Here is a 27,302-nt window from a genome sequence, read left to right on the forward strand (position 1 = left end):
GATTTACAAAAAATTATGAAAAATGTTAAAAATTTACTATAATGGGCAATAACTCCTCAAGGGGTCAATTGACAATATTGGTCATGTTTATTTATTTGTAGATCTTATTTTACTGAACACAATTTCTCTTTGCTGTTCATCTCTGTCTATAATAATATTCAAAATAATAACAAAAAACGGCAAAATTTCCTTAAAATTACCTTTTCAGGGGCAGCAATCCAACAATGGGATGTCCGATTCATTTGAAAATTTCAGGGCAGATACATCTTTACCTGATTAAAGATTTTATCCTGGAAAAGATTTGATCTAAATGCTTTGGTTTGTGAGTTATAAACCAAACTCTGCGTTTTACCCCCTATGTTCTATTTTTAGACATGGTGGCCATCTTGGTTGGCCAGGTCCCCGTACACTTTTTTTTAGCTAGATACCCTTATAATGAGTGTGACTAAGTTGTGTTTAATTTAGTTTAAGAAGAGAAGGTTTTTGTAAAAGTCAACTAAGATTAACGAAAAATGGTTAAAAATTGACAATAAAAGGCAATAACTCCTTAGCAGGTCAACTGACCATTTAGGTGACTTGACTTGTTTGTAAATCTTAATTTGCTGAACAATATTGCTGTTTACAGTATATCTCTATCTATAATAATATTCAATATAATAACCAAAACCAGATAGATCTTGACCTGATATATAATTTTACCCTGGTCGGATTTGTTCTAAATGCCTTGGTTTTTGAGTTATAAGCCAAGAACTGCATTTTACCCCTATGTTTAATTTTTAGCCATGGCGGCCATCTTGGTTGGTTGGCTTGGTCACCGGACACATTTTTTAAACAAGATACCCCAATGATGATTGTGGTAATGTTTAGTTTAACTTGGCCCAGCAGTTTCAGAGAAGAAGATTTTTGTAAAAGTAAACGACGACGCTATTTTGTGCTTTAAATAATTGTTCAATTATGAATGAATTTTCATGTTCCAGCATTGATCTGCCCCGTCTCATAATTGGAGGCAAATTTGTCATTTCATTTTCTGTCTTTTCTGACATGTATAACCAATCAAATTGACAATGGTAAATATTTTTTATTTATAACCAAATGTCTTATGCAAGTTACTACTGTTTTGGAAAATTTGATACAATCTAGTTTAGGGTAAAAACTGGCAAGAATCGTACCTTTAAGTTATTTAACATAAAATAATATGATGTTGGATCTTGTTATACTTTCAGTCTGACCGAGAACAACAACGGACAAAACCTCATTGCAACCATGAACGACGAAAAACGGGTAACCGGTCTGAATTCTGGGCCGGTAACAAGGAAGATGTCATGGAACGGCTTACCACGTATTCCCTCAGTTCCATGATGTTGGATATGTGGCAGGGGGTTGTCCAATTCAATGTCACGATGGACAACTGCATACAGGTATGCATTTAAGGGGGCTCCTGGGTATAAATAAAAAAAAAATCCTAATATAGGATTTCGCTATATTTTTTTCATAAATGAACTTTATCATATACTTAAAAGAAAAATGAAATAAAAAAATGAAGTCACCGTTTATTTAAGCTAAAATCTGCTTCTGGAAGAAGCATACATTTTTGTTGATGTCCTTTTTTCTGTTGAACTAATAGGAAAAAAAGAGGAAATATCGAAATAAAAAAATAACCTAATATAAGAAATCGCTTAAATTTTACAATTATTTTGTTTATGTACAGCTTATTTGAAAACAATAATAAAAAAATATAGGTCACCGATGAGTTGAAAAAGATATTTCAAATTTAAGGCCAAAAAATGGCATTTTTGCACCAAAGGGAGATAATTTGGAGCTTTTTCAATTTTTAAAATCATCTGGGGCCAAGCCAAATCAATTTTTTGGGTTGTTTTTTGTACCATACCATAAAGTAACAACTAGTAGTGTAATAAATCAAATTTGTAAGGTTTAATTTTTTGCTAAAATTTTTGTACCCACGAGCCACCTTAACATGAACTATACATACTTTTGACAAAACGTAAGGTCCAATATTTAAAGTATATAGTCAACAGGCTGGTGTATTATTTAAAAGTGCTGATGTTAGTTGTTTAATTACCATGTACTCTCCATATATTATATTTTGGTGAAATACATAATCATTATTAGATTTCTGTAAAGATTTGTAAATATAAAAAAGAGGATGTGTTATGATTGCCAATGAGAGACCCACTGAATTACAGGCTCTGACTTTGGATATGTACATACATACATAATGTGACAAGGTTAAACATGTTGGCGTGATCCCAACACTCCCACTACCCTTGGACACTAGTATAACAGTGTAACCTAAGAAAAAAACATTAAAATCCATTGAAAAAGGCTTTACTCATCAGATGCACAAAAATACAAGTGGATGTGGTCGGGTACTCTGATGTACAACGCAACAACAAAAAGACACTAAGTTCAGATCTGAGTGTACTTGTAGTTAACTGAAAAAACCCATATGACAATGTATGGAAAATGCAATGTGACTGCTCAAATAGTACAGATGCAGTTTATATAGTCTTGTAACCTTGACACCCTCCGGTGGATCGCTATCCTTGCCGTGGTCGGGGGGCTTGCGTGTCTCAGTGACCCCAAGAGCTATGCCAGCTGGAGCTTCGTCTCCTGATAGGGTTACCCATGCTGGACAGGTCGAAGGGTAGAGACCAGACTAAAGTGATCCGAACATCGTGAGATGCCCGATGTTTTAAATAAAATAGGCTCTCCAACCCGTTTGCCGTGGGTTGCTACCCGTGTCGGTGGTTGACGAGATCCTTGTGGATGAGGGCTATAGCCAGACTCCTTACGGTCAGAAAATATCCGGACGGACGAGACTATAGTTCAATAAGCTGCTTTGGCTTCGAAATCATCTAAACGGGAGGTCGGATGGACCCGGTTCGATCAATCGGCTGGTCATGTCGAGCCCTTCAGTTAATCCTCAACAATAAGCTTTCTTGTAACAGTTTTCATAATATACACATGTATTTTAAATTAAGCTATTTATATTTTGGATAACTGAAGAAGGCGATGGCTCATGGGTCAATCAAGTGGTACGCTTTCTTTTTCGCTTGATGGATACGCTCTGCTTGAGTATACTATTCTTGGAACATCTGGTGCTTTCCGCAGTGGATCTTGGGTGCTGATTTTGAGGACCAGCTTCATTATATTTGAAGCTCGCTTTCAGCATTAGCACTCGATCCCGGTTCGCCACGGAAACACAGCATCGCCCTTGTAGGCACTCCGAGGTGGGTGGATGGCAAGAATGGTGAATCTTTCTCCTTTCATATGGCACAACAAAACAAACCCTCTAAATCAGCTTTAATACACAAGAAAAGAAAATGTGATGATTCAGAGCCCTGTCGGGAAGATGACAGTTGGCCCAGATTTATTGTAATAAAAGGAACAGAAGAAAAACCAATTTCAAAAATATCGCCCTTTGTAATTCACAAACAAATTCAAAGCGTTGCTGGTACTGTTAAAAAAGTTTCAAAAATGAGATCTGGCAATTTGTTGGTTGAATGTTCCAACAAAAGTCAATCAACAAATTTACTTACAATGTCTACAATATCAAACTTTCCTGTTTCTGCCTCTCCTCATAACAGTTTGAACAGCTGTAAGGGGATCATTCGAGACAGAAGTCAATACCTTGGTGACCTTACCGTGGAAGAAATCGGTGAGGAACTTTCAAGCCAAGGTGTAACTAATGTTATTAGATTTCAAATTAAAAAGAATGGAAATATAATCAAATTAAATACTTATCTTTTGACCTTTAGAACTCCAACTCCTCCTCCATCCATTACTTTAGGTTGCTTCGGAATCAATGTTGACATGTTTATCCCTAACCCAATTCGATGCTTTACTTGTCAAAAGTTTGGTCATGGAAGCAAACAATGTCGTGGTAAGCAGAGATGCTTCAAGTGTTCTGACGAAGGACACGAGGGAACAAACTGTCACTCTGAATCTTCTAAATGTGTAAACTGTGGTGAATCCCATTTTTCATCGTCTAGGGACTGCCCTGTTTACCTTAAAGAAAAAAATATTATTAAAATTAAAACAGAAAGAAACATTAGTTACCCAGAAGCTAAACAGATAGCTTCTGTTTCGAATGATCTCCTTGTTTCAAACAGACCATCGTACGCCAGCAAAGTTGTCCGCTCATTCAGTCACGAGAATACACAAACTCGCATGACTTGGCCAATTGATGCGGACAATTTTAAAATGCTGCCTGTTGAAACAGAACCTACCGATAGAATATTAATTCCAAGAAAACCAATATCTTCCAAAACCAGTACTCAGTCAACTCAATCTTCCCTACAGAGCTCACTACCATCACCAAAAAAAAATGACAAAAAAAAAATCAAATAAAAAAGAAACAATAGAAATACACAATTGGAGCGGTGAATCTGTCTGGGATCTTCCCAATGACATAGATGATTCTTCCACCTCCAAAAGTCTTCCTTCATCTGCATCCAAGAAGGTATCTTCTTCGTCCAGTACACAGTCTACCAGAGCCCCATCTCCTCTTCGTTCTCAAGAAAAGAAGGATGTCCAAAAGAAGCCAGGAAATACATCCTCTCAGAAGTCTTCTGATTCGAGGTCGCGGGGTAGGGGTCGAGGCGGATTAACACCAGCTGCGCGTAGTCCTGAAGATCGACGACTCTCCTCGCACAACAGATTTTCAACACTTATCATCGAAACTGGAATGGAAACTGAAAGTGTTCCGCCACCCGAAAGATCACGATCTCAGGGTGAGCGAAATAAGAATGCTGGCAAACTCGACAGCATTCGCCCTTCTTTTAAAAAATAATGACAAATATAATCCAATGGAATTGCCGAGGTCTTAAAATAAATCTTCTCGAGTTAACACTTCTAGTTCAGTCTTTTTTACCTATTGCATTTTGTCTTCAAGAAACTCATCTAAAAGAAAGTGACAACGTATCTTTAAAAGGATACAACATGTATAGCACATTTTCTAAGGTAGATGAACGTGCTGCAGGCGGATCATCCATTTTTGTGAAGGACAACGTCATTCATAGCACAGTCCAACTCACAACGGATCTGCAAGCAGTTGCAATTCGTTTATCATTAGACAAAACAATTACATTATGTTCGATATATATTCCACCTAATTCAATTATCGATAAAGCAAAACTCAAAAACCTCACTGATCAATTACCCTCACCATTTATACTTATGGGCGACTTCAATGCCCACAATCCATTATGGGGTAGCAAGACTCATAATGCCAAAGGTAAGATCATTGAGGACTTTGTCTCTCAAGAAGGATTATGCATTTTTAATGATGGATCTAATACGTATCTTCATCCTGGAAACGGGTCTTATTCTTCTATTGATATCACTATATGCGATCCCTCTCTGCTTCTGGATTATTCATGGCGTGTTCATGATGATCTATGCGGAAGTGATCATTTTCCAATAGTACTTGAACATCTTTTTAATTCTGCCCAACAGAGAGTACCACGTTGGAAACTTGACAAGGCGGACTGGTCCCTGTTTGAGAATCTCTGTCGAGCGGAACTTCAGTCAAAGATGTTTGAGACTGTGCAAGATCCAATTTTAACTTTTAATACAGTTCTAACGTCAATTGCTGACAGAACTATTCCTAAGACCTCGGCAAATCCAAAACATCCCAGTAAACCGTGGTTTGATGACGCATGTGATCAAGCCATAGGTGACCGTAAAAAATCTGAAAGACGGTTCAATCAACAACCAACGACGGAAAACTTGAGTAATTTCCGTATTTTTCGCGCTAAGGCACGGCGGACTTGTAGGCAAGCCCGACGAACATCTTGGAAAAAATTTGTCTCGGGGATTACATCTCGCACTCCGATGACAAAAGTTTGGAATATGGTAAATAAAATAAAAGGTAAACATTCTAAAGCCACTGTAAAACATTTGAAAGACGGCAATACTTTATTAACATCTGAAAAGGATATTGGCAACAAACTTGGTGAAACTTTTGCAAAGTCTTCTTCTTGTAACAACTACAGGGAAGACTTTAAAAAAGTTAAAAAACAAAAAGAAAAAAGAAAATTAAACTTTAAATCAAAAAATGGTGAAAATTATAATAAACTATTTTCTCTTGAAGAACTTAAAACATCTCTGTCAAAAGCCCATGATACAGCTTGTGGGCCTGATAATATTCACTACCAACTCTTAAAACACTTGCCAGATTCCTCGCTAGAAGCTCTCTTGCAGCTCATGAATAACATCTGGGAATCTGGTGATTTACCATCAATCTGGAAGCTTGCAACCGTCGTGCCTATTCCAAAACCAAGTAAAGATCATACGGATCCTATTAATTATCGACCAATTGCTCTTACCAGTTGTGTCTGTAAAACACTCGAACGGATGGTCAATGATCGACTTGTTTGGTTCCTGGAATCCAATGGGCTATTAGCCAATATCCAGTGTGGATTCCGACAGGGTCGCAGTACTCTTGATCATCTTGTTCGATTCGAATCATTTGTCCGTAATGGTTTTGCGAAAAATGAGCATGTGGTGTCGGTCTTTTTCGACCTTGAGAAGGCCTATGATACTGCATGGAAATATGGTATTTTAAAAGATTTATTTGATATGGGGTTGAAAGGCAATATGCCTAATTTTATTTCTAATTTTCTCTCTAACAGACAATTTAATGTTAGAGTTAATTCGACCATGTCTGATCTGTATGATCAAGAGATGGGTGTCCCTCAGGGCAGTATTTTATCTGTACCATTGTTTAGTCTTAAAATTAACAGCCTTGTTGAAGTTTTAAAAAGTAATATTGAAGGTTCATTGTACGTTGATGATTTTTTAATATGTTACAGAGGCAAAAATATGAATAACATAGAAAGACAATTACAACTATGTCTTGGAAGAATTGAAAAATGGGCCTCGGAAAATGGTTTTAAATTTTCCACGTCAAAAACGGTCGGGATGCATTTTTGTAACAAAAGAAAATTGCATCTTGATCCAGAACTAACTTTGTACGGCAACCCAATTAAAATGGTTGATGAAACCAAATTTCTTGGTTTACTTTTCGATAAAAAGTTAACCTTTCTACCCCATATCAAAATGTTAAAAGCGAGATGTTTAAAAGCTTTAGATATTTTAAAAGTTGTCGGCAGCACTGACTGGGGTGCTGATCGCAACATTTTACTTAATTTATATAGATCTCTTGTTAGATCGAAACTAGATTATGGCTCTATAGTGTATGGCTCTGCAAGGAAGTCCTACATACAGATTCTCGATGCTGTGCATCACCAAGGTTTGCGTCTCTGTCTTGGCGCATTTAAAACCTCACCAGTTGAGAGTCTGTATGTAGAGGCTGATGAGCACTCACTCACTGACAGACGTTTGAAGCTTGGACTTCAATATGCTGTCAAACTAAAAGCCCATTCAGATAATCCTGCCTACAGCTGTGTTTTTAATCCGATTTATGAAGATAGTTTTGCAAAACATGAAAATAAAATTCCTCCGTTAGGTTTACGTTTAAAACCACATTTAGCTTCTTTTGATTTAAAATCTGTTGCTCAAGTTCAAACTTGCAAATGTCCTCCATGGGAACTTCCCAAACCAAAAATGATATTTGATCTCCGTGAACACAATAAAAATAAAACAAATCCTCTTTTAATTCAGCAACACTATGCTGAAATTAAAGCCGATTATCTAGATTTTTCAACTGTATATACTGATGGATCAAAAGATGGTGATAGAGTTGCATCTGCTGCTGTCTTCAGGGACAGAGCTGCAACCCTCCGTTTACCATCTGATGCATCCATCTTTACTGCTGAAGCAGAAGCAATAATTTTGGCTTTGAAATTTATTGCTTCTTCAGATAAATCCAAATTTATTATATGTTCGGATTCACTTTCATGTTTACAAGCTATACGAAATACTAAAATTAAAAACCCAACAATCCTGAAAATTTTATATGTAATTAGGAATTTAAAAATTCTTCTGAAAGAAATAATATTTTTATGGGTTCCGAGTCATGTTGGAATCCTTGGAAACACAGCTGTAGACCTTGAGGCAAAGAATGCCCTGGGTGACCCTCTATCTAACTGTGATATACCATATACTGATTTTAAATCTAATATTAGAGAATATGTTTTTAATATATTGAAAAATAAATGGAGTAAAAAAGATGATAATAAATTGCATGAAATTAAACCTAGTTTAGGCAAACCTTTTGATAATATTATGTGCAGAAAAGATCAGTGTGTTATTACTAGATGTCGTATTGGTCAGACTAGAATAACACACGAGTATCTTTTAAAAAATGAAGATGAACCACAATGTGTTCCTTGCAACTGCAAGTATACTATTAAACATGTTTTAATTAATTGTATTGACTTTGCTGATATTCGTAAGAAGCATTTCAATGTCAATAATATGTATGATTTATCTAATGATGTTCCATTTACAAATATTGTTGCTTTTTTAAAAGAAATTGGAATTTATTATAAAATATAAAAATGTTATTATATTTAAATCGATTTTAATTTTTATCACATTATTTTACTGTTGATTTTTATTTGTATATACTCAATTTGCTTTAGTCAATAATTTTAGTATACTGAAGGACTTTTTGTCTTATTTTAAAATATGCTTTAAATTGTAAAAATATTCGAATTAGCTCTCGCCGCGATATAGCCTTTTTGTGCTAATGCGGCGTAAAGCAACCAACAATCAATCAATGTAACCTTGACATCCTATTGAAATATTCATGGATACACTTTAGGGCACAAAAAACTTATAAGAAATTGAAAAACAACAATCGTATTAGAATTGAAAACTCTGAAGCATTAAGAAAGCATCGCTCCCACTACTTATATTAATCAATGGGACTCCTAATGAATAATTGCTTGATCTTCCAATTTATATGATATGTTTATCTTTCTCTTTTTGCATGCAATATTAATATATAAGGGATTATCATTTTCATGAAATATGTTTTCTTTCTTTCTTGAAACAGATAACCTGAAATGCGGAACAGATGCTATGGAGAAGACAGGACAAAATCCGCATGTGAAAGATGTCAAGGGGATTTCCATTCTGCATGCAATGGACTAGTTTTATATGGTTAATTGCATTGTTCCAGATTACATGCATGGAGTACTGATTGATGTTACCAAAAAATGATAGGTCTAATGACATCTTCATCAAATTCTGGAGAGTCATTTTTTTCAAGAAAATATTAACAAAATTGACGAAGTGTTAATGGATATGAAATCTACAGACGCCATTACTAGACTACATAGGAAGCTCGAAGAACATTTTCACAACTAAACAGCGTCTGAATTTCAGATTTTGCTCCTTTTGTTATCTGGTACCGAGCATGCAAGATTCGCTATCTAAACCGTATTTACACCACTTGGAAGTTTGTAAAAGGAAGTTATCTACTCCTTGGGGACGATATTTCCTTCAATCAGTTAATCTATAGTCGCCGTCAGCTGAAATTCGTAGCGGTTATCAATTCAAATAATCTAAACTATCAACCACGTTCACTCGAGGTATAGTTTTTCACATTCCATTCATAAATCGCAAAAAGAAAAACCACTACTGACCTACCTTTTAAGTGATTGCACTGTGATAATCCTGACCTTCACATTTTCCAAGACTATTTTCAATGGTGGAATCCGCCATTGTTTTTTTCCGGAAGTGTTCCCCTGGAGTTCAATTTCATAACATTTGCATAAAGCGCGGGAAACCGTATCACATCAATGAAAAGAACATTTCAGGAAACTGCGTAAATGACGAATTTCACATGTAAACAAATGATCCTCATAGAAACGAAGATGGCGGAATTACAATGGAAAACATTCTGGAAAATGTGAAGGTCAGGATTATAACAGTGCGATCACTTAAAAGGTAGGTCAGTAGTGGTTTTTCTTTTTGCGATTTATGAATGGAATGAGAAAAACTATATCTCGAGAGAACGCGGTTGATAGTTTAGATTATTTTTACAGATAACCGCTACGAATTTTAGCTGACGGCGACTATACAATTTAACGATTTATATGGACAAAATAACATAACTCTAAATCTGCACAGAAATTTTGCCTTCCAACAGGCTACTAACGGACCTCTCAAAGAGTTGTTGCAAGTGGTCTTAACGTGCAAAGAGCATGGCACACTCTTTAAACGAGGAATCAGATCTTAATGAACTACTAATTTTGACCGGCCGTTTGTGGGAACTTAAAACATCCCGCACGGCCACTTCGGCAAGCGTTTCACTGCTGGTCCCACGAAGATTGAATGACCATATTGCGTTTTCCTAGTGACCCTGGGGGGGGGGGGGGTCCATTCGTTTTAGATGCGTTTTGTTTTTTGATTTTGCCATGTGATTATGGACTTTCCAAATTGATTTTCCTCTGAGTTCAGTATTTTTGTGATTTTACTTTTTAGTGCCACAAACAATAAGGTGATTACCAATTCAATTGATGCACTTGAATGACAAAAGTTTTATTTGTAAATCGTTTAGAAAATATTGATATATATCTAGGAAACATTTGTTTTCTATTGCAATGTGAAATCCCCCAGAGCCCTTGGTTCGGTTGTTCAGAAAGCTTGATAACTGGTCATCCAGTGGTTAAATTTTGTTGATCAAAACCTGGTTAAGGATTAGTTTATTATCCACTGGACAGCATATAATCCAGAGGACAAGTCCCATAACTCTTAGTACTTCCTGTCACATTTGTAAAATAGAACAAAAAAGGGCTACAAATGTTTTCCTGACAGAGCTAGTTGAAAGAAACATCATAAATGCTAAATCCAACAGCTCTATTGCCAAACAAAGGAAAAGGATGATGGTTTAGGAAGATATTGTCAAACAGTTCATTGCAAGGGGTGAGACACAGAGAACTGCCACCCCAATTAAAGAAAAGTGGAGGAAACCGTGTGGTGCAGCAAGAGAGGAAGCAGCAAAGGAGTATGTCCAGCAGTAACAAGAAAGTCGTATGTATGCAACGTTATATAAATAACACATAGCTGAGAGGGTGATAGAGCAGATTGGTACCCCGTAGAAACATTGTCAACCGCGGCGCGGCGAAGCCAAGGTTGACAATGCCTTTTCGAGGGATTCCAATCTGCTCTATCACGCTTTCAGCTATGTGTTATTTAATTTATTATACTGAATGTCCTATCATTATTGGCATTTACAGATTACTTTTATTTTGACAGTATTTTTTATGTCGTCACGTTCATTACAACGTTACGGGCATTAGAAAAAAAAAAAAAAAGTCAAGCAAGATGTTTTATTTTATTTATTTTAACAGTCGATAATAAAATCTTAGCCAAAACGTAGAACTTCAGCATTGTATTAAATTCTTTGATGTAAATTCAATTCATTGTTCTTTGAATTATCAATTTCTGATTGGTCTAGACGAGAGGGTAACATTAAAAAAAATGTCACCCGCTCAGCTATGAGATAGAGTAAATTGACACCCTCGTCTTAGCCAATCAAAATATGGCATTTTAAGGTGAAGTATAATAAAATTGATTGCTACTCAAGACTTGCCTTTGGAGGACCTACAAAAAAATAGCAGAATGCTGATTTAATTCTTATGTTTGTTTACCTGTATAAGGATCACCAAGAACTTTACAGTCTGATATTGGAGAAGAATTTTCAAACTCAAACCAAGTAATTGTAATTGATGTTTTAAAAACACGACAAATTGATTGGCGTCCTCATCATCTCAAAAGCCAGGGCCGGGTAAAAGGGTTGAACAGAACGTTAACAGAGTATTTCAGAATTCAGTTGTCTGAACACAAAGACTGGCCTTCTGAAATTTAAGAGTTTTACTATAACTACAATAACAGTGTCAACAAAGCAATCAACTCCTTATCGGTTATTTTTCAAGCGACCAGATTTCGCTCCTCCAGTAGATTTATAGGTCGGTTTCTTTAAAAGCAAATTGTTAAATGAAAAGAATAGAATTATGTTAAAATTTGCAGAATATTAGTGAGTGTTCAATTTAATTTATCATTTCTTGAGTTCTTGATTTCAAATACTAGTACTTTTTTAATATTTTTTTGTGTTTGTAGTAAAGTAAATGTGATCCTTAACTTCATACTTTATTTCGTTAAAGTCAATTACAATTTCCAAAGACAATAGTTATCAAAGGTACCAGGATTATATTTTTTTCTTGTTTTGGGATGCAATAATTCATATTTTATAAAGAATCACACTGAATCTTCCAGAAAATATACTGAAGATGATATTAAAATGCTAGACATTTTAATCGACAATAATATATATGTGTTGAGTTTGGAGGATTTATAATTAAACAGAGTCGGTATTCCAATGGGTACTAAATGTGCACCCCTGCTGGCTGATTTGTTTTTGTATTCGTATGAAGCAGAATTTATTCAGAACCTTCTAAAAGACAAAAAGAAAAAGCACCTTGCGAAATTCTTTAATTTTACTTTCCGATATATTGATGATGTTTCATCATTGAACAACTCTTACTCCAGTCAATACTTACATCTCATATATCCTAGTGAACTTGAAATTAAGGATACTACGGATACTAGAAGGACTGCTTCACACCTTGATCTTTTCCTAAATATTGACGTATATGGACGACTTCATACGAAAATCTATGATACACGGGACGATTTCAACTTCCCATTTCTTAGCAGTAACATACCCTCTGCCCCTTCGTACGGTGTTTACATATCACAATTGATACGTTATTCACGTGCTTGTTCACACTTGTTGTGTGGACAAGACGCGTTTTTGGCGTATTGAATTTTAAACCTGATGCTTTTTGTTATCTATTAATCATGCTTTTCTTTGTCTAATATGTTCTCCTTTTTATTTGTATTGTAGTCCTGTAATATTATGTTGTCATTTCAATGTTATATTTAACTTTGCCATTAAAGTGCGAGGTTTGGCATGCCATAAAACCAGGTTCAACCCACCACTTTTATTCCCCTTTTAAAGTGTCCAGTACCAAGTCAGGAAGATGGTCATTGTTATAATATTGTTCGTTTCTGTGTGTGTTGCATTTTAACGTTGAGCCGTTTGTGTTTTCTCTTATTTTTGAGGTATTGAGATAAGACGTGGCACGGTACTTGTCTATCTCAAATTCATGTATTTGGTTTTGAACGTTATATTTGTTATTCTCGTGGTGTTTTGACTGTTGCTGGGTCCGTTTCGGTGTTGTGTCGTTGTTCTCTTATATTTAATGCGTTTCCCTCGGTTTTAGTTTGTAACCCCGATTTTGTTTTTTGTCCATGGATTTATGAGTTTTAAGCGGTATACTACTGTTGCCTTTATTTGTACGCCAGACGCGCGTTTCGTCTACATAAGTCTCATCAGTGACGCTCAAATCAAAAATATTTATAAACCCAAACAAGTACAAAGTTGAAGAGCAAACGAATATTGACACTTTGTTTCTTGGAAGTTTGCATTCATTTCTAAGTTTTTTCATGACTTTTTAACTGCGGACTTAATGGCAAATCGTCTGACTTTATTAAGGGCCAAGTGAATTTCACTCATCACTTGGTGTTCGTCGTCCGCAGTCGTTAACCTTTACCAAACTTGGCCGCAATCATCATTGGGGAATCTGGTTTAATGTGTGTGCGGTGACCTGGCTTACCAATCAAGATGGCCGCCATGGCAAATAAATGAACATAGGGGTAAATGTAAATTTTGATTTATAACTCTGAAAGCAAAGCGTTTCAACTTCCTCAGGCAAGGTTGATGGTAGATGAATTTGGCTATTTAATTTAGGTATTTTTGACAAATAGCTCGACAACGATTTTCGGTACTTATACATCTTCGAATTTCAAATGTTTGGCTTTGAGCGTTCCTGATGAAGGTTAATCCAGAAAAACGCTTCTGACGCAATAAATCATTAGACGTGTTGTTTTCCATTTTTAGACATTTTCTTCTGTTATTTTTTTAGCATCAATCACTCATTCTACATAAGCTTATATTACAGTCCGTGTAACGTGAACGATAACAATTCAAACGATGCCCGAACCATGTACGAATTCAAAAGAACGCTGATCGAACGTTGTACGAACGCTGAACGAACGAAACCATGTACCATCAACCATAACATCAGCGCTCTTTTATCGTACATCTTATGTTTCCTGTATTGATAATTTTTCAACATTGAACTGTAAATTTGACAATTCTATTGATCATTGTATATGATGTTGTACCATAGTCGGTCATTTTTTGTTATTATGATGTTACCTTAAATGTTACCTCAAATCGGTCGTGTAATCAAGACATATTTTTCATATGTATTGACAATTATATATTTAAAACGTTTGATAGATTTATGGTTTCGTCTAATACAATAATCCTAAAAGTGGCTGAATTAATCCTTTTTTTTTTTAATAAAGCCATGGTTAGTTCAATTTTGTTTCTAATACAATTGTCAAGTTGGGTTGTGACGTGTTAGTCCGATTTGTTGAATTCTCGGAAAAAATAAAATCTGTTTTAAAAAAGTCCGGATGAATTTGGACTTGCAGCTAACATCTTAACTATGCCATGAGCACAATAGCACTAGCAATGAAGACACTATTTAACAACATTCTGATACACAGAAAGGTACCATAATTTTTTTTAATATGGTATACTCACACCAGTACTTAAGAAAGAAAAAGACCCAACAGAGGCCAGTATAGAGGCATAACAGTAACACCAATAACTGAGAAAACCTTTGAATACTCATTTCTAAACAAACTGATGATAGAGCCAAAAACAGACCTTCAATTTGGATACACAAAAGTTCTATCGCCAATCATGTCAAGCTTAATTATTTCAGAAGCTAGATATGAGAAGAAAAAGGGGAATGATACTTTTTATATAAATATTTCTGGGAACCAGATTTTAGGTCCCCAATTTGACCAGACGTGACTGCAAACTTGATGCATCCCGCACATCTATACGGACGCCCAACATCAGCATGGTTTATCATAGATTTTTGTGTGAAGTCGTCCATCTACGTCAATATTGAGGAAAAGATCAAGGTATGAAGCAGTCCTTCTAGTATCAGTAGTATCCTTAATTTCAAGTTCACTGGGATATATGAGATGTAAGTATTGACTGAAGTATGGGTTGTTCAATGATAAAACATCATCAATATATCGGAAAGTAAAATTAAAGAATTTCGCAAGGTGCTTTTTCTTTTTGTCTTTTAGAAGGTTCTGAATAAATTCTGCTTCATACGAATACAAAAACAAATCAGCCAGCAGGGGTGCACAATTAGTACCCATTGGAATACCCACTGTCTGTTGAAATATAAATCCTCCAAACTCAACAAATATATTGTCGATCAGAAAGTCCAGCATTTTAATAATATCATCTTCAGTATATTTTCTCGAAGAGTCAGTGTGATTCTTCACAAAATATGAATTATTGTATCCCAAAACAAGAAATTTGTATCTACGATTCCCATTTTTATAGAAAAAAGCTCTGTTTTGTGAGTTGAAGTCGATCTTTCAACTGAGCATGGGGAATAGTAGTATATAGCGTAGAAAAATCAAAAGTGTTGCTGCAAAATTGCAAAGATTGTGATCGAAGGTTAAGCAGTAGATCTTTCAAATTTTTGAGAATCCACATCTGGTTAACACCACTGGTAGAATATATCTCCTCACAATATTTTTGAAGCCCATCTTTAACTGTAGAAAGAATAGTAGTCAATACTTTAGAAAGATGTTTAGTCGAACATTTTGAAGACCCAGCTATGTATCGTTCTTTATATGGAGTTTTGTGTAATTTATGTATCCAGTATAATGAGGGCAAGTTTCTTCGTTTTCTTTGATGTTGATACCAAAAGAAAGAAGGACAGATTTATGATTGTCCTATCATTAACAGATTTTTCAGTTTTTATTTCACTTAAAATTGAACTATTTCTTTTATTAATTTGAGAGTTAAGTTATGTTGATCTGTTATATGCATTTGCATCTAATAACCTTGACCAACTTCTTAACATAAGTCAGACTGTACGTGTACGGTCCGACCGTAAGAGTATTTTGAAAAAGTATGCATACGGTCCAGACCGTACTCGTACGTACTAGTACGGTCCAAATACTCATACGATCTGGAACATATGCAAATCAGATTGCTCACATGTGCAGTTTGGAAGTTTATATGTGCACAAAAAAATCTAACATAATGCTCTTATGTGCAATTCAAACCTCAAGTGAGCTTTTATCATCTATGTTAGTTTTATGTTAGTTTTGTCCATTCTTCTAACCATTTATAGGGTGTTTAGTCACGTGATCTGTCTATCGAGAAAACTACAACAAACGATAAAAATTCTTAACGTGTGTAGAACTTTCTTTATTTTATCAGCGGATAAAGAATAAATACAAATGTTTTATATATCAATAAATTGCATTTTTAAAGAGCTTTTCAATAATACCAACTTTATTTAAATCCGACAATTAAAACTCTGATTATCTGTGTATGAAGTTATAGACACCATTATGTTTCTGTGCGTGATAAATTATTATTGATTGGCACCTATTTTTATCTGGATACACACGTCAGAAGCTATTTATAAACGGAACTCCGCTGGAACTGTTATCCGATTGGTTCCCTCGGTTTGATTCTTTTTAAAATAGAATATCTCTGCTTCATAATAGTGAAACCCCGAACATTCTAGCGTGTCGTTTAAGGAATTTACGGAGGTAATTTGTCAAAAATCGTTGTTTTTCTCTCAAAATGAGCGTGCCAAAGTATTTTGGGGATAAATATTTGGAAAGATGAATGTTTTTACAATATAATTCGAGTATTGTTTTGTAAATTAGTTTAAGAAATACGTGCGGAAAATACATTTACCGGGAGGTGGTGACACCAGAATTATGGACGCCATTTTCACATGAAAATTCTGTCTGTCATGATTGACGACTAACTATTACGGAACTAATTTGCGTGTTTGTTGGAAGTTACGAGAAATTATTGAAGTTAAATATCAAGAATTAAGTTACTTCTTCTATTATTTGCACTTTGACTGGTATTATATTACTGATTCACTGAAATAAAGTACATTGGTTTACCACCCCCCTTTTTTTAAATTGTCATTTCTGTTGTGTTATACTACTACTAGCTATCCGAGACAATTCTGTCGTTCACAGTCTGTTGTGAAGTACTTCATCATGGATCAATATTTCTGAAATAATCATAATGACATATTCAAAATGAGATAAGAGGTTTAATATTAAATCATGGAATGAGGGGGGGGGGGGGGGGGGGGGGGGCTTAGAAATTTTATATTTTTGCTGCCAAAACTTGATAAAAGAATGGAGAGTAATGCACTACTCCACTGGTCTAATGGAACTTGGATTTAAATGGGGAATTGACATATTGTTGCAACCTTTTTAAAGTTGTTCTCATGTTCTTTATTCTCTTTATTTTTCTCTCTCTCTCTAGGTCATAGCAGATTAATTAATGAAAAAGTCTAAGGATGGAAGTCAAAGAATATTTATTATAGAGCTATTTTAGGGTAATTGAATTCTACTAGTAATAGGACTATAATAATTGTTCTGATCAAATGAGTATCTGATTGAATAAATTGACTGACAAAATTTTATTTAACAGCTTGATAATGAAAAATGATATAAAAATCCATTACAATTAGTATTTCTTGTATTAGTCTTTCAACCTCTTCTTTATGAAATAAATCTTGAACTAAATGATGATGTGGACTGGTCTAAAGATTGTATGTCTTTTTTGTTCTAAAATGACTAAATGTAATCTTGATTAAATAATCTTGCCTACAATTATTTCTTATTGTCAGTAATTGTTAAGTCTTCTGGTACTTATTATTTCATGTCTTTGTGGATTATAGGATTCAAGCAAGTTCAGTACAGAGTCAGTTACAGTTTCAAGATGGATCAAAGTGTGTCAAGTTCTTCTCAAGTAGAGACAGTGTCTTGTGTTGAATATTTTGGACCTTTTTCTGAAAAACTTGGTATTTCTATTGAAATTTTGAATAAGTTCAAATATGTTGTAAAGGAAGTTCCTATTGGTTTTATTTGTGAATTGAGGTCATTTTGTCACAGTGAAGATCAATGTATCTCACATCTTTTTGCTCTTACTGGTAATAAAAGTTGTAACTATAATGAAAGCAGTGTAAGAAGGAAAATCAAGGATAGTGTAGATAAAATTAAGAAAGTGAAAAAGAATAAGAATAAAGCTGTTGAAGGGTTTTTAGGTAGTATTTTCAAATTTCCTGAAAGAAGGGAAGATGCAATTATTGGTTCTTTCAGTGATGATAGACAACGCAGCGACATTAAGGTGGTTTTCCCGCAAAACCGAACAAAAAATATTGCTGGAGTTATTTCCCCTATCTGGATCAAAATTCACAATGGCGGGCAAATTTTGACGTTTGCAGACACAGTAATAAATGTTGCAATAGGTAAGCTACGAGGGTCGCATAAATGATGAAATGTATCGCATATGATGTCTTTTTTTATATTATAACGTATTTTCATATCAAATAATGGAAATAATTTGAGATAAAGCTGTATTTATCAAAAGAAGATCGCAAGCGGAGTTTAAGCCCCGCCCACCTTTTACCTTATATGGAAATTCAGTGTAGTCGCGAAGCTTGCAGTTTGCAAGTCGGTTAATTGGAGTTAATTGAAGCAGCCGTGCACTTGTTACTTGTGAATTGAACGACCTGGTGAAAGAAAACAACGAGAACAAATCGAAAATTTTATTCCATGGTAGGAGAAACATGTTTAGAAGGATACTTTTGATTTAATTTATCGATTTCAGGTATTTTATAATGTAGAAATATGCTGAAAAACAGACAGTAATGTGCTTGGATAGAACACTCTGAACAGAATTTATAACCACGTGCTGCCATGGCCAATACCGAGTAGCCATCATTCCATATAAATAACACAGAAACACATGGGTTTGTAAATCAACTCGTCCCCAATTATCCTAAATCTTGAGCTCTTTGAGGAAAATCAAGTGAGAAAAATAAAATACATGTGCTATGGCTGTGCTTTGACTGAAGTTCCTTGCCTTCTTGCAAAAATGTTTTATTGAGGACAAATACTTCATTTGCATTATGCCATAAGCTCAGTTTTGTACACTTGTCATGCCATTTGTCCAATATAGTATCCCTGCACAACACATTGAATTAAATAAACCCTCCTTTATTTAAAGTCACAATAATTAAATCTTGTAAGAGCCAATCTTGCCATAGGCTCTGTCGCATAGTATATTTTAGTCCAAATACTAGTTGTGACGTCTGGCAAGGCTGTTTTAATTTTTTTTTTCTGGGAAGGCGTCCCAGATAAAAATTAAAATAGCCTTGCCAGACGTCATAATTATTTGGACTAAGTATATTTGCATCCTCATCTAGGAAGAAGCATAAAAGAATATATAAATGTGCCCCTTAAAAGGTTTTGTTGGATTGTGAGAGCCATAAAATCTGACTTATAACCCCAATTAATGGGCATTTTCCAAATGTAAGCAGGTTTTTACATGCATTATGTATATGGATCTTGCCATTGACTTATTATTTTTCGGGCCAATTATTCGTTTTCTAACCCAACTGTCACGACTGTGACCTTTAAATTTCAAATAATCATCCCTACGAAACATGATTTTTGTTCCTCTGTAAAAGTAGTCCTGTAAACCTAGTCCAGAAAATTACTATCTAGCTTAGACTAAGAAAAGACCAAAATTCTTGATCTAGTGCTAGTTCAATTAGCTGCAGAACCGTAGCTCATAGGTCCTTATGTTATTTTATTAACACCTCACCTTAATTTTTTATTTTATTTATGCAAAAGAAATTTACAAATTTTCATTATTTTGAGTATTTTGTAATATTTAAAATAATGATAGGACATTTTGTCTGTTTGTGCATGCTCAATTCACACATACATGTAATAATTTAACCAAACCAGCAAATCTTATCGAAAAACAGGATTTTCTTATCCTAGGAATAGATTACCCTAGCCGTATTTGGCACAACATTTTGGAATTTTGGATCCTCAATGCTCAACTTTGTACTTTATTTTGTCTTTTTAACTTTTTTGGATTTGAGCGTCACTGATGAGTCTTTTGTAGACGAAACGCGCGTCTGGTGTACTGAATTATATATATCCTGGTACCTTTGATAACTATTTACTCAGCCATTGTCAGTACGACATTATCTTGAAAAAGCATATTCAATGTATGTGCAGTAAATATTTATGTGAGAAAATTTAAAGGAAAACCATATATTTTCATATTGACATGTATTAAGTGGATTTTACCATGATACTCTGATAATACATGTAACACAGGATCTTCACTATCAATCCACATTATTTCTCCTACATTGAGGACCTGTTGGTGACCTTCTGCTGTTGTTTTTTCTATGGTCGGGTTGTTGTCTCTGACACATTCCCCATTTTCATTCCCAATTTTATTGCCATTAACCAGAGGATTTCATCTATATGCTGCAAGTGGAGTCTCATTGGTGTCTAAGCGTGACATGCGATTGCTGATTGTTTTAAACATGACAAGTGAAAGTCAAATTATTGTGTCGTGAAAACAGTAGAGGTCTAACGGGACCTGGGAAATGACAAAAAATGAGAAATGCTTACGTATATAATGTAAGTGGGATACGGGAATCTGACAAAACAGTAAGCAGGATCTGGGATCCGAACCTCTCAATGAGACCCCCCTGAAATAAACTTACTCATTATAAAAAATTGCTTAGTCCAAATATGATATATATATATATATATATACATGTAGTTACCTGTCCACATTCGACATGCAAAATTACATTGGGAACAGTACAGCAGGCCATATTTAAGAGTCGTATCAAGAGGGTTTTTCAAAGGGTCTGTGTTGACCGTCCATGCAAGGGCTGTATAGCCAGTCAATATCCGTAAAAACTTCCATTTTTTGTTGTACAACCTTTTAATTTAGTCAACTGGGTTTTTTGTAATTCAGTGGTTGTCGTTTGTTTAAATGTTACATATTTGTTTTTCCTACTTTTTTTACATAAATAAGGCCGTTAGTTTTCTAGTTAGAATTGTTTTACATTGTCTTATCAGGGCTTTTTATAGCTGACTATGCTGTATAGGCTTTGCTCATTGTTGAAGGCTGTAGTGACCTATTCATTGTAGCTTTTATCCAACTTGCGCAATCAGGTTTGAACGTAGTTTTCAATTTCAACTTGTGTGTGTGTATATATATATTTATCCCTGGCTTTAGTATACTTCTAGGATTTTAAATGGTTAACACACTTCGTTTCCAATTTAAATCCCCTAATATTGCTACCCATTCTACTTCGGGGATATTCACACGTTTTCTCAAGTTCCATTGTTGCTCCTTATGAAATATTGAATTTTGTAGATTATCCATGATGTCTGTATATGTATAATTCGATACTTAATCCACTTACAACATGATTTTATTGTGTCAGTTATTTGCACTCATTTTAGTAGAAGCATCACGTTTCGGCCACATTTTCTATGAAGTGTACATGTACAGTACTGTAATTGTCACAACTTTGAGTGCCAAATTCTTGCTATATTTCATGTTCATGTATTGATTTTTTGGTGACCAGAGTTGATATTGTGCAATTTAAATTTGAAAGATTAAAACACTGCAAGTCATAACAATTGAGTATTCATATCAATAATAATAAGTAAATTTTTGGACAGCTTTATTCAAGAAGTTCACATCTTTAATCATGTAGAATTGTTAGATTTATGACTTTTAGTCCACTGATCACTGTTTCTATTTTGTTCTGATAACGTATATATTTGTAACTTGTAAAGAAATTGAAAGATAGAGATGAACACATGATATACCCTTACATTTGTACATACAGACATATGAAATGTTTGGAAATGAATATGACAGTTTTATGGCATTTATTATTACGGATTAAAAAAAGGTCAACTTTTCAGGAGTAAACTTTGATCCCTGAAATTACAATCTTTTGATGTCAGTTTTTGTCCTTGTAAATAGAGAAGAAAAAACAAACTTGATCCCTTGTTTTCTGATACAAATATTTGTAAGATTATGTGATAAACCAATGACTGGCTTTTTTATTTAACGCTTAATTTATAGAGAAGATCTAAGGCCAGTTATCAATTAATTGTCACAAAAAAAGAGAGGCTCTATTATTTTTTTTTCAAATATTATCCAAATATATAAAAAAAGATGTGGTATGATTGCCAATCAGGCAACTGTCCACAAGAGACCAAAATGATACATTTAAGACTACAGGTCGCCATGCAGCCTTCAACAATGAGCAAAGCCCATACCTTATAGTATTAGTTCTTACTCAAAGTATAAACAAAGGCATAACATATTACATGTTGGAAACACTACAAAATATTAACTTTAAATTTGAGATATAATGATACATTTGTACAGCAAAACTTTCTAAACCAAAAAAAAGTCTTTATAAATATTCAATAAATGATCGATATTATTTACTTAAAATAATATTAAACAAATTAAAAAATGAGATGTTGTTAAAATGACCTCGTTTAAGAACATTTAAGGATGTACTTAGGTGAGGTTTTGGAATTTGTGTCAAATGTTCGGACTCCTTGGTTTTTTTCCATACAATACAATGTAAAATATTTTGCCCCATAACACCCATTTATTTTTTCATACAAGACTTAGCTCATGAAAGGTCATTTACCAAAATTTTAGAAGATTCTTAATTTTCTTTCTTTTGTTTCGAGACCTAATGCAAATATAAGGGAAAAGTCCAAGTCATCTTACCCGCCAGATTTTAAATCTCAAATATCTCGAAAAGGAGGTCCATGACCTTCAATATTTTTAGCTTATTAGTATCCTTAAATGATACTCTACCAGCTTATAGGAATTTCTCGCTACATTGAAGACCTGTTGGTGACCTTCTGCTGTTGTTTTTTATTTGGTCGGGTTGTTGTCTCTTTGACACATTCCCCATTTCCATTCTCAATTTTATAGTATCAATTTTAACTTCTTAATTTATTAATTTTCACCTAACCTCACCTAACTACATCCTTAATCCTGATTTTTGCCAATGAAAATTAATGAACATTACTTTGCTTTATTGCTATTTGGTTTTTGCATAATACCGTTTAGGCTACAGCATGCATATACATGTAAGTAAGGAATACATGGTTTGGTTAAATGACATTTTTTTATCAGAATTGTCAACAAAATATTTTAAATCGAGAAAAGTCTCTGAATTACAGGACAATCATCACTAGTTGTTATTTTAAAACATATTTAATACAACACAGGACCATTAAGGAGCTGTATCAGTAGTTGATACAGCCTCTCAAGGTAAAAGACTATATATTCTTGAATCGGACAACTGTTTGCTGTGGTACCATAGCAGAAATGTTAATGAAAGTATGACAATTTTAATGACAACCAAGAAATGTGGAGATTTATAAATCTAAAACAATTGATTTCTTGGCTTTTTTCCCACTTATCATGATCAGTTAGTTACCAGAAGTATATTTTCCATTTTTTCATTAACATTTCTGCTATTCTGATTTTTCTATTAACAGATCTAGAGGCATCAATATCAGTGTTTTCATGTAACAAAACAGATTTTAGTTTGTTATGTTCTTTGCTGACAGAAGTCTGCAGTTTTGCCATATGAATATCCAGAGATGTGGCAAAGGATTTATTTCCCGGATGCTTTTCCAATGACATCTGAAATTTGATGACGTTTCTAGTGTCATCTGTTTCCCCAAGCAGTTCCATGCAGAAGTCCACTTCACTTCTATGTTTTGGAACATCTGCCACAGCTGAAGTAAGAAATAACAAATTTCAGCATTAACTAATATTATACATTTGATTTAAATTATGAAAGTAAGGCAACACAAAATCCAAAAAGATGTTTGTTTTAAAACAATTCTCTAAAAATTGATATAATAGGATCAAATGGCATTTGAAGGAATTTATTCATAGTGTATAAAGTCTACCAATTCACTCACAAACACATTTAAAAGGTATAGACTGTTGTGAAATGTTTTTTGGCGTATGAATATATTTGTTGGTCATCAGAAAAATGTGTACTTCATGAAATTTTCCATCCAATAAAAAGATAAAACGTCAAGAATTATATATATCTGAATTTGCTGTATACGCAATATTGTTAAATTTCTTATACTTAACTTGTGTATATAGTATATTACTTTGTATTTCAGATAAATGATACCTGAACTGCTACAGAAATTAAGCAAGTTTAGAATTAATCTGGAATCTGATTACCACCTCATAGGTGGTATGCAGTAATTGTATTATTTTAATTCTGAAGGATGGGATCTTGTAAGTAAGCTTTTACATGTATAACAATTTTATAAACATTTATTTGGTTTCTTGAATGTTTTGCCTTCAAAATTATGTATTGTAATAGCAAACTCACCTTTGTTGGAGTTAACAATAAAGTTCTTCACCATTTTCATTTTGTCTGTTTTTGGTAATTTCTTTAAATTTATGAAATCTTGTTCACCTAAAACAAAAATATTAAGAAGCATGCAATTATTTTATACTTGAAAATTTAATGGCCAGTTGTAATCAAACTTCTATATTTTTCTAGACATTTTTTGTACACTTGGCCTATAAGGTAAATTATAATGTGTTATATTTTTTAAAAGAAAAAAATACAAAGGAATGAGTCTTTTAACTTAGTGTATCAAGTAAGATTTTTCATTAGAAAAGGAATTTCTGGACTGAAAGAAATATCAAATCATAAGATACAAGATATTATTTTTAAGTAAAATATTAGAACTTATAATGTGCTTTCCTCAGAGCAATTTTATATTGCAGGACAACAGACTAGGGAGTGTGCTGCAGATATGTGAACCATTTTTGGAAAATGTTATTTTGGAACAGAAAGGTATCATATGTATAATAGAATTTAATGTAATGGTGTTTACCTTTATCTTCGTCAAATAATTTTCTTTTGATCGCTTTCTTTCTTGCAGTTGTTGTACTCGTTGCATCATCGATTTTCTTGTCTGTAAGAGGTATGAATATATATCTATATATATTGATTTAAATGATATGAGCAAATTTTAGATAAGCCCTACTACAGATAAATCAGCATGTGCAATACTGAAACCATTCCACTGTCGATATAAATCAAGATTTAATCTTCCACTTCGAACAGGGACAATACGAAAAAAAGCTGTATTTGCCCATGGGCTTATAAAGGACATTCACTTCCGGTTTTCAATTTTCTTGCACGATGCTTACTCAACTTTTGAAGTCTTGTTATGCTTAAAAGCATTTGTGTTATATTTTTAAAGTAAAATCATATATAATAAGCATGTATTTGATGATTTGTTCTTTAAAAAGGAATAACTGTTATATTTTTTCTGTACATGACGGAATAGCATAAAAAATGAGGTGCACTTACAATGTGCATCACATTTTTCATGTTATTTCGAATAGACAGACCAAATATTACAGATATTTCTTATAATTTAATTCTTAGTTCTATTTCAAACCCGAGTTAACCATGAAAAAAATCAATGATGACGTCACGGTCACATGACAAAACTATGTCTAATGTCTACGGGCTGAGAAACAAAACCTGTTTCATTCAAAATTAATTATTAAATGATGTTTTTTTTTTTAATTTGCTAATTAATGCCGTTTAAAATCTTAGATTACAAACAATTGTATACATGTACCTTTGATATATGAGTTGTACATGTATCTGACTTTTTTGTTCTCATCTTCTTTTGTTTTCTGTAAGGCTAATCCTTGTTCTGAAAAATAGTATTGATGGTAGAGTGAGGAATTTGGTATGTATATTTTATCTAGTTTTATTTTGATCATTATGCTGTCTTCAAAAAAATCAAATGAACAGATTTTGCAAATTTCCAGGCTGTTGGTATTTTTTTAGCAGATTGATTGAATTGTAGAGAAAAAAATGATATATTATCAAAAACTTTTTTCTCGATTATCTTTTCCATGTTAAATGTTACTAGAGGGGCATATCCTACTGGTCAAGTCATTTAAATTAGTTGCTGTTCCTATTGAAACAAATAAAGTATAATTAATTTTAAGATGATTATTGGGAAATAACAAATAGTGCTAACTAGGTAGCTCAGATAGTAGAGCAACTCAACTGGTGTATTGAGTAGGTCCCAGGTTCAATCCCTGGCCTAGTTTTTGTATTGAAATTGATGATGATTAAATTTGTATATGCTTTTCCAAGGTGGAACACATTATGGTAAAGCATTGTCTACACTCCTGAAAATAAGTGAAAAACTCCAACTTCCCTAAAACTTTTGATTTAAAAAAATGTATTTCATTTTTAAATTATGTTTACTCACTTTCAGTTTGTTGGTGAGCAGCTAGTATATCATTTATACTGTAGGATGTTTTTGATTCAGAGGCAGCTTTGTCATCGTCATCAAGTTTTCCCTCTGAAAATCAATAAAAAAAATTATGGTAAGTGTTAGAGATTTGTTTTCTATGCATCATGACACCAGGTCCATGATTTATATCTGATATTCGGAAATGGGCTTAAGGTGATATGGGTGTCTTGGCAACTAAACAATTGATGGTCACTGGGCATTTTCACAAGCTACAGTTTTTGACAAAATTTCATGTGAATTCCTTTGGAAAATGCACCATTTCAGAGTAACTTCCCTTTAAAATTCAGATTAAAAAACAAGCAAATATAACGCTTATGAAAATATTACACCTCTTCTATTTAAGCATGCAAAACAAAACTTTGATAGACTTGCTTGGATGTTTACAAACAATATGTAGACTTGAGTATCAATGTTAAGGCCTAAAAAAAAAATATGTGTTTCCGATAACATCATTTTGAAAAATAGGGTCGGTAGGTCGGAATTCTTTTTTTTTTTTTTGAAATCAGGAAAATGATCATGGTTTTCCAAGTCCGGATCCGTAATTAGTTTCAAAAACCGGAAGTGTGCCATTTGCAATGTTTTTGAAGCACTGAAGCACCTGTTGTGCAAATTTCTTGGATTTTAACCTATTTGGAATACCTTTTGACATTAATAAAATGTTTTACTGGCTTTCTATGCAAGAGGAAGCAAGAGAGAAAAATATTATGTCATCTATCAGAAGCCTGTGTCAAAATCAGGGTCGGTTGATAAAAATTTTTTTTTTTGGGGGGAAGATCCAATAAAAAAGTTAGGGTCGGGGCTAAAAAACAGGGTCGGTCAGGTTACCGGAAACACAGGTCTTTTTTTTTCTCGGCCAAACTAGGTAGCTCAGATGGTAGATCAACTTGACTCGTGTGTTGAGTAGGTCCCAGTTTCAATCCCTGGTCTAGTTCTAATGTAAATATAATTATATG

General features: G+C 33.9%; 1 long non-coding RNA gene across 1 annotated transcript; it reads right to left on the reverse strand.

Moving 5' to 3' along the window:
• Positions 1–24,383: 24,383 nt before the first annotated feature.
• Positions 24,384–26,395, reverse strand: LOC134719717 (uncharacterized). Its single transcript, XR_010107677.1, has 4 exons — positions 26,305–26,395; positions 25,657–25,734; positions 24,898–24,978; positions 24,384–24,470 (listed from the first exon to the last, which is right to left on the reverse strand). It is a non-coding gene; the product is annotated as an uncharacterized LOC134719717 (long non-coding RNA).
• Positions 26,396–27,302: the final 907 nt, after the last annotated feature.

This window comes from Mytilus trossulus, chromosome 5, assembly GCF_036588685.1.
Source record: "Mytilus trossulus isolate FHL-02 chromosome 5, PNRI_Mtr1.1.1.hap1, whole genome shotgun sequence".
In the NCBI taxonomy this organism is placed as follows: domain Eukaryota; kingdom Metazoa; phylum Mollusca; class Bivalvia; order Mytilida; family Mytilidae; genus Mytilus; species Mytilus trossulus.